This window comes from Euprymna scolopes, chromosome 15 (genome assembly GCF_053919585.1).
Source record: "Euprymna scolopes isolate OS-2025 chromosome 15, ASM5391958v1, whole genome shotgun sequence".
Lineage (NCBI taxonomy): Eukaryota > Metazoa > Mollusca > Cephalopoda > Sepiida > Sepiolidae > Euprymna > Euprymna scolopes.
In genome coordinates, this window is record NC_136496.1 from 78,071,970 (window position 1) to 78,081,776 (window position 9,807).

The following is a 9,807-nucleotide window of genomic DNA, read 5'->3' on the forward strand; positions in this document are numbered from 1 at the left end:
GATAGAAAGATCCCACCATTTTTCCAGCGGCCTTGGCAACAGATTTGATATACGTGTTCCATTTAAGATCAGGAGTAATGGTCAAGCCCAGAAGCTTGTCAAAACTTGAGGCCTCCTGAAGACGAGAGCCATTCATTTCAATTGATGACAAATGTGGATTAGAATGTTGATGATGTAAAGAGAGAAGCTTGGTTTTAGATGCATTAAAAGTAACCAGCCACTCCTTTCCCCATTGTACTACGTGCTCAAGATCAGAGGAGAGAGAATTGGAGAGAACTTGCTCGTTTACTGTCTTAGATGTGGTACCATAAATGGTAGTGTCGTCAGCATAAATGTCTACAAATGATGTAAGGATATGATTTGGAAGATCATTAATGTAGATCAGGAAAAGAGTTGGGCCCAGGATGGATCCCTGAGGGACACCGGCATTAATATTGTGAGCTTCTGATTTTTGCCCCTCAACTACTACTCTTATGAATCTATCAGAAAGAAATGATTTAATAATTGAGAAGACTTTTCCAGCTATACCATAGCTAGCGATCTTATGAAGTAAACCTTTATGCCATACCCTATCAAAGGCTTTAGATATGTCAAGAGCAATTGCCCTAGAAAGATTGCCACCGTCGAGAGATTTGCTAATCCTATGCAATATAACTGTAAGGACATCTGCTGTAGATCTAGCAGAACGGAAACCATATTGAGTGTCACTTAGAAGGTTATTTTTGTTGAGATGTTTGATTACTTCTGTATTTAATACAGATTCTAGCAACTTACTCATGACGCACAGGAGACTTATTGGCCTGTACTGAGAGGGGGATGAGCGATCACCTGAATTCTTAAATACAGGGCATACTGATGAGATTTTCCAGGGAGATGGGAAACTATTCTCCTTAAGACAACGTTTAAACAGTTTTGTAAGTATGGGCGCTAGTTCAGGTTGAAGTTTTTTGAGTACTATAATTGGAATACCATCAGGGCCAGTTGCTTTACTGGAATCAAGGTTTTTGATTAGCTTGGCAACATCACGTACAGATATACGTATATCACATAGCGTGTTTTCTGATACAAGAGGAAATATTGGGGGTTGGCGGTCTTGGTCGCAAAGGGTAGAATTAGCTGCAAAGTTCTTGACAAAGAGTTTGGCTTTGTCTGATGCTGACGAGATTACCTCAGATCCATTGATAATAGTTGGGATGGAGCACACGCTTCTGTTCAGGATTCTGTTTGCTATTTGCCAAAACTGGTGGGAACCAAGCCGCTGCTCAGCTACTTTGGACTTAACAGATTGAGCATACAACTCTCTTGCGTTCCTTATTACTTTCTTACAATGGTTGCTGGCAGTCCTGAAAACGGCTTTAGTTTCCATACATCTATTACGTTTGAAGCAGTGGAAAAAGTGATTTCTGTGCGCAATGGCAGCAGCACATTCTGGAGAGAACCATGGCTGGCTGTTAGGTTTTTGCTGAAATTTTTTAGAGGGTATGAAATGGTCAATACCTACAATTAACCATTCAGTTAGGTCTAATACTATAGAGGACACATCCTTTTTAAACATGGAATGCAGAGGTAGATCAGATATAAATGTACGGAAGCTATCCCAGTCAGCCTTAGTGTATCGATATACTGTACGATGAAGAGGTACGTCTGGGGACTTATTACATTTCATTTTTATCTTAATTGATACAACAGAGTGGTCGGAAGATCCAAGAGGCGACAGAACAGAAACTGAACATAGTTCAGGGCAAGTTGTGAGAAAAAGGTCTAGTAGGCTCGCATACTGGCCGTCATTATCGGGCACACGGGTAGGTTCCTGAACAATCTGAGTGAGGTCATAGGCAATGGAGAAATCATGACAGAACCTCCCCTCATCATCGGTCTTGTTTGAGTGGGTCAACCATTCGACGTTGTGAACATTGAAGTCTCCACATACGTGAATGTTAGCTGAGGGATAAGTAGAAAGGACTTGGTCAATTTTCTCAGATATGCTTTGAAAGATAGTAACTCCGCTGTTGTGGGGGCGATAGAGAGTAAATATAAATGCAGTAGTGTGAGCTAAAGCAACCCGGAAGCACATATAAGGTAAGTTAGGATCTTCCCTGGAGATGTCCCTCCCACATGGAAAGCTATCTTTAATATAGGCACATATTCCATGCCCATGGCGATCTTGGGGGTCAGATTTAGAAGTTAAGTTAGAGTATCCTGTAATTGCAAACTCATCAAGGGAAATAGCCTGTCCAATGCCAGTTTCACTTAAAAATAAAAGGTCTGGTTTAGTCTCCTGTAATTGGGTTTCAACCTCTGGAAGGTTAGAACGTAGACCCCTGATGTTGGAGAAGGAGACATGGTAGTAGGGGTCTACGTTGGAAGTTGGAGAACCGGGTTTAATCGTGTATTTTTTCTTGAAACTTGTCATGATGAAATTTTGGAATTTGTGGACTAGGTCGACAGATTTACTTAGAGCAGGACAGAGAGGGGAAACTAAGAGAGAAAAAGAAACGAAGAATTTTTTTTTTTTTTTTGTACCACATGATAAGGTAAAGCCGTAACAATTACCCACTAGTATGGCATCGAGAGGCCCCACCAGAAGCTACTGCATGGTCCAGATTCCATTCACCAAATGGCAATACAGCAGCCCCAGTACTTTGCACCTGCTGATAGGACAGCCTCCTTAGTGGTTAATCCAAGGTTCGGGTCCCTGACTATCAGGCGGATAACGTCAGCCCAGACAAAACGTTTACCTCCAGCACCCTTACTAGTGACATGGCTACAAGGATAGACATAGAAACAGAAAATTTCCACCAACTCTGCCAACTGTTCGCGCAAAAATACTGCCAACCTAGAAAACAGCTTTTTCTTCTCCCTTTGTCAGAAAAATCACTCATTTAAAAATGAGGACTGAGGGACAAATAAGAAGAAGCGAGAGTAACAGGAGCTGCCGATAACGCATCCACAATGCGTTTTCTTTGTTAATTTGTTAAGTGTGTTCACATGTAATCTATATATCTATAAAAGTGAACGTGTCTGTGTACATTTCCCTACGCAATAGCTCTGTCAATTTTTAGTCTACAGACTCAACATTTGATATACAGGGTACTGAGATTTGGGAAAATCGATGTGATTAGTTTTCAGCCAGAAATTTGACTGTTAAGGGGTCAATGTTCAACGATTTGACCTTTGAGAACTCTACCAAACTCTCCAACAATTTTGGGTCTAAACACTTGAAATTTTAGATATAGGTTCCTTGGACATGGATCTAACTTAATAACTTGATTTGAGCCCAAAACAAATGTTAAGGGGTCATAATAGGGGTCAAAGTTAAAAAAAATGTACCTCTTTTTTTTTTTTGCTCAGCATACACCCCCAAACACCCAGGCAACGCCGGGCTGAAATGCTAGTCACCTATAAAAAATAGAATCTTATTTTGGACGAAATAGGGAATAAGGACCCTGATCGACTTCACTGCAAAGAAGAAGAAAAAAAAAAAATTCACCTTCTCACACACATTTTTTTTTGGCGGGGGGGGGGGTACTTTTAAACGTAGATATTTCTTTTTTCAATTTGACAAACTTCTAAAATGTTTTAATTTTATCCAAGATTTTGATAAACTCATTGTGAAATTTTTATTTATATTTTCCACTTATCTTTCGGCCACTATTTAGTTTAGACATGAACTTTTTTTTCTATTTTCGGCAATAATGAGCACAGAGAAGGGTAAAATGGAGTTTGTGCTCAGTTGACTATAGACAAGCCAGAGGAACAGTGTTCCACAGGTAGGCAGTTCTGGGAAAGAAGCTTTGTTCATGGAATGTGCGTTTAGATTAAGAGCTTTTCAAAGTGTTAGATGGAATAGATTCTGACCCAGAAAACAGCAATTCTTTCCCAGAAACATTGCTTCTAGAATGTGACGATTAAAAGAAATAATAAGGGAAGCAAGAGTTACCGAAAATAAACTCTCTATACTCCTACGTCCATATTTATCTATTAATGAAAATTTGATATTTGTATGAATCTGAAATGATATTATTAGTATAATAGTTTGAAATAGTATAGGGGAAGCTAGTGTAGAATAGTATGCGGAGAGGCAGTAATGTACAATCTCTTATGTTGTTATGAGATCATCTTCCTAAGCATTACACCATCCTTTGAGGATAGTGTAGTATCTGCTGTTGTGATACCATCATTGAAGGCATTACCACATTCGACACACCAATTCTTGTTAGATCACCAAAGTTAAGCAATGTTGAACCTGGCTAGTACTAGATGGGTAACCCTTTCGGAATACAAGACACTGTAAGAGGACATTGACACCTTCCTGCAATAATTGCAAAAACATTATCTCCCTTGGCCAAGATATACATGCAACGAGGCACCGTTTGTGAATTTGATATTCCTTAGAAATTTCTTCCTTTGAAGGAATCCAGTTCAATTCACCCAAGGTAAAAGCCGTCTGTTTTTTGTTTTGTTTTTAAATGGCCCAAGATGCCTCAGGTCTGAATAAATTTATAGCATTCTCAACTTAATCCTCTATTTATGTAAGAGCCAAATACGCCATAAAATGGAATATTGTTGCAACATCTAGACAAGGGCTGCTTAGAACATCCTTTCTTGCCTTGACAGGGTGCAAAACCGGCTTTGAAATATAGTGGGATATGTTTGCTTCTCCACTGTCTTTCTCACAGAAGAAAAGTAGCGAGTCTATCTCTGCTCTATTGTTTTCATACCAATTGCTTGGCGGAGTTTCATTCTACCCTCCCCTAAAACATTCACAACAAACACTCACCTAGCTACAACCACTGCCAACAATTTTCCTTAATCTCTATCTGTACCTAAAACTAAACGCAAATTCCATGAGCTAAGTTAGCGCTATCCATCTATGAAACAATAACACAGAGCTGCTCCCCACCTGACTATAACATGGTCCTTTTCAAGTCCAATGTAAACAACTTCTTGATGAGCCGTTCTCAAAAATAATCAATTTCTGTCCAATTTTCACTGTTACAGTATTCAGTCATTAATTCTTATCCTTCAGTGGTCTCTGAGACTTGATAAGCGACGAGTTTTTCCGTAAAAAAAGAAAGTACTAAAACTGTGGTTTTTGCTCATTTTTGTACCTCAATGTCTTCTGCTTTTGTAAAATCAGTTGTAATGAAATGCTCTAAATAAGTAACAGAGAGAAAGAAAAAGAGGAGTTAGAGGAGGGAAAGAGAGAGAAAACAAAAGGTGAAAGCAAGGAAGACATCACAATGAGTTTTGATTTAATGAAATAAATAGTTTGTAAACCTTATCAAGACATGATTTCTTACCAGATTCAAAGTTAAGAAATTTTATTTTTAACAATATATGTAACCAATACTGGCTGTTTTCCAAATACTTTAATGGAATGTGCTCTGATGAGCTCATAGCACTTGTGCCCCTTGACGCACATACTCCTGACTAACCAGAAAAGCAGCAAAGTCCCGCCCATTCACCGTTAAGGTCCCTAGATGCCGGGAAGCTTCCTACTCTAATAGTTTCTTCCCTCGAACTGCTAGACTTTGGAATTCTCTCCTCATTCCCTTGACTGTACTAACCTGCAGAAGTTTAAATGTAATGTGAACAGACACTTTACTGCTCAACTCGCTACAGCCGCTGGTTAGACATGATTCCAAATAACGTTTTAAGTGGCAATATATGTCTTGTTTGAGATTTTAAAAAATACTGACCCAATAAAATGTTTTTAAAAAGTTTTTGTGTACAATTTTCTTGTATACTAAGATTTTTTTATTCTTAGTTAATTTGCACAACTAACAATTATAAAGATAGCAAACTTTATCAAAACATTTATTTTAACTAAGTAAGATTAATGTGTGTAAGAATGATATTTTTTTTTTTAGTTTTTTTTTTTTAAGTTTTATGCGTTGTTTATCTAAGTGTGTGTTAGCAATAAGATTTATTTACTCCACAAATGAAATGAATGAGGATATATAGGGGGGAAAAAAAGGAAATGAGAAGTTTTGGGGCAACTGCGCATGGGTTTCGAGTAAAAACGGCGCAAATTGCATGTGCGACTGCGTACGAGTTTGCGCGCAAGACGCCATTACTCCTTCCTCCCATTCGCAATCGACGCCATTTCGGCTCCGATCAATTCAAAAATATTATTTTCCCTTCAGCGAACGCTCGATTATTCTTGGTTTATATATAAAAGAATGGATCATACAAGGAAGATGAATCAAGCAACAGGAATTAATTATGAAAAAATAAGACTGAAAAAAAATCTGCCGTAAAAAAAAGAAAGGAAAAAAAGTAGTAAACTGTCTACACAACCCGCCATGTTTGTTATTGACGTATTTTGTCGCCATTTATAAAAAGAATGTTTTGTTTTTCCATCGGAAACATTTTCAATCGTATTTTTAATACGGTGTTGATATTCTAAATTCGCTTTTGTATATTTGTGGCAAGAGTGAAGTTTAGGTGGCAAAATACTCTCGAATTTGCACGTGTATTCTCTTTTTCAAGTTTTGAAAAAAAAAAAAAAAAATTGAAATTTATTAATTTTTCCTTATAATGGATTATGCCAACAAGACGATTGTGGATCATATATTTACATTTGATGAAATTAAAAAATGGACTTTCACGTATTTATCCTCGCTAAAGAATTACATAATCACACCAGCAGCCTCTTTGGGCTTGTAATGAATAGCAGTTTCTGCAAAATATGTGAGAAACTTCGAATATTAGATAAAGCTTAACAAAACAAAAAAAAATAAAGATAGATGGATTTATTTGGAGATGCCCATCTTGTAGATCCTCCAATTCTATCTGGAAGGGCTCTTTTTTTCTTTTTCTTTTTTTCTTTAAATAAAAAAAAAAGGCCACCTACAAAACTTTAATATTTTGTTGGAGCCCCGAGTTACTGGATGAATTTCATACGTAACGTTTACGAATGATGGGACTGACGAAATAACTTACAAATAAGTAGACGAGTCCTACTTCTTTAAACGAAAATATAACAGGACGAGTCAAGAATGATGCCGCATTCCCGATAATTAATTCGTGGATCCTTCCTGCGACACGAAGTTTTGGAAATTAATTTGCACGAACCATGAAAACAATATGTAAACAAACAATGGAAACTTGCATTTATGTTAATTTTAATTTTTACGATATAAATTAAGATACTCTAAAAAGTCCCTATGATACTATTGAACCTATTTATTTTTAACTGAGAGCATCCAAGAATTTTAAAATTATACACTTTTTGTTTAAAGAATTTTTTAAACGTTTATTAGTGTCATACTTTTTGTTTTTAGATTAATATTGCACTTAAAGAATTGTTTTGTTGTGAACATTTTTGTCAGCCTGTTGAAAGATTCGTTTACAATAAAAATTAACTCTTATTGTTTTCATTTTTTTTTTTTTTCTTAACTCTTTCGGATAAAATCTATATTATAAAATTAAATTTTCAACAATGATGAAAATTAGTGTCCGATGACCCTGCCAAAGTAAATGTGGTATTGTGGTGACTGCAATAAGTTAGATGATAGATGAAACTACCCCCCCCTAACCTTTTGATTAGCTTGTGCCTAATTTTTTAAATTGTATTTTTATCTTTATATTACATGAATAGATAAAAGTGTAGTAACTGTTCTGTCATTCCTGGCTGAGACTTTTTTTTTAATATTCTATATTCACTTTTTTTTTTTTTGAGGGGGGAGACTAATTTTGTGTCCTTTTTTTGTTCGTATGAGTCGTGGTATATTTTATTTTCGTCTTTTTTTCAGCGGATTATTATCGAATTACCAGATTATCAAAAATTGCAAAAAAGTCAATATTTTCGTGCGCATTCAATGTTTGACAATAAACATGTAGTGAAACCGATTATTCCTAAAAAATCAACTATTATTGCCCTTAGATTGATAAATGGAAAATCCTTTATGTTAAAGGGTGTGCGTATTCTCGTCGAGTGGGTCTAATATGGAGGATCGATTTATTGTCTTCTGTGCAGTGGCAGTGCACACACGTAAGTATGCCAGTTTTCCTGTTAATTAAAAAATTTTAAATGTCGGGTGACGAAACTTAACGATAACCATAAATATGTATATAAAATAACCGTAAAGGCTAAATTCACGAATTGGGCTTAAAAGCATCGAGTGGTTCTAAAATGGGCGATCAATTTACCAGAACGTCGCATTGAGCACTGTCCATTCGATAATAATCCGTTGAAAAAAAAAATATATATATATGGGGTGGAGTCACATGGGTATTATTATACAAACACCGTGACAGCGTTAGGGTTAGGGGTTAGGGTTAATTCGCTGTCACGGTGTTTGTATAGTTTTACCGTCACATGTGCACGTGCGATTTTAGAAATTATGGATTTCATTTTTAGCATTGTCTATTTACGTCCCACTTTAAACTATTTTTTAATACTGAATGAAATTCTATCAACATAATGTTGACATTATGGCTCAGGCTACAAACGTTGTAGAATATAAAAATTGAAAACGCTTCACTATTTGTCTCGTAAAAAGTACTTTTGTTAGAAAATTAATTCTTTAGTATTCTAAAAAGTTTTATTTTTTTTTAGTTTAGCTTTTAAAGGTGCTAATCATTAGCGCGGATCACTCGTTTAGCAGCTAATGCAAAGAGTGATCCGCGCTATTTTTAAATTGTATTTCCACGTTTAAAGTTGTTGTTTTTTTTATTCAATTGTAAGGTTAAAGTACAGAATAGGTATAAAACACCCTCCCCTCCCCATGTTAAGAATGGCTTTTTAAATAATAACGTTATTATTTCAGCACGGATCACTATGAGTACCATACGAAAAATATCAACTCTTACGTTGTTAGGAAAAATAATTAAATCCTGTATAAAAGTAGACAGCAGTTTTCATAAAATCAATCGATATCTTTTCTTTAAAATATCAAATTTAAATATTAATGATTCTCTTAATAAAATAATTTTCATTAAAAAAAAAAAAAATGAATGTTTTCAAAAGTGACAATTTGAATTTTGTTTTCGAATTTTATTTTGACCTCCGGTGTCGCACTGCGCATGCGTGATCATCAACGGAAGCTGTTCTGTTTACTGTCCGCCATTTTTTTCTTTTTTACACTTAAAGCTTTCTTTGTCATAAATAACGCTCTTTTTACCATTTGAAAAAAAAACAAACAAACAAATTTACTTACCCGCCACAATTGTAGTCGGTTCTATAGTTTAATATGTTAACATGGTAAAAAAAAAATGCCTGTTCTCTGGAAAAAAAATAAAATAAAATCTATTTTTGGGAATGCATGCGCGGCATAGTCTGATTTAGGTGAGATCTGAGCATAGATGATGGTTCGTATTTCGGCCGCTAGATGGCGCTGCGCGCATATTTATCTCCCACCATCACTCCGTCTTTCGCTATACGTAATCAATCCCATTTGAAAAAAGAGCCCCCCCCCCTCTCTCTCTCTAATGTCTACAATACTCTCCTCAATAAGGCCGTATATAGCTCTTTATCATTAGACATTCTTTCAGTGTTTCATTTTTATATTTTGGTACTTCTGCAGTTTACAGATGGTGTGGAAATAATAGTTATTATTCAGAAACTCTTTCTTAACATAAACAAAGGCGATGTGTTAATTATTCTGTACTTTCACTTAACAATTTAATAAAGAAAAGCAATTAAACAATAAAAATGCAGAAAATCTTCATAATCCCGTCAAGAAACGAAAATGTCATATTCCGAAAATCATGACTTTATCAAATATTTATTTTTTTAACTAAAAAAATAAAATTTTATAATTTTAGCAATTAATATTTTTTCAGCCATTACAAGGCTGA

The 9,807-nt window shown here is 35.7% G+C and overlaps 1 protein-coding gene across 1 annotated transcript in view; it reads right to left on the reverse strand.

Annotated features, from left to right (window-relative positions):
* Positions 1 to 9,354, reverse strand: part of LOC145293925 (DNA-binding protein P3A2-like) — a 50,025-nt gene extending 40,671 nt beyond the window's left edge. The window contains exon 1 of the mRNA XM_080140749.1: positions 9,168 to 9,354. The gene's annotated coding sequence lies outside the window, so the exon portion shown is untranslated. The remainder of the gene's footprint in view (positions 1 to 9,167) is intronic.
* Positions 9,355 to 9,807: the final 453 nt, after the last annotated feature.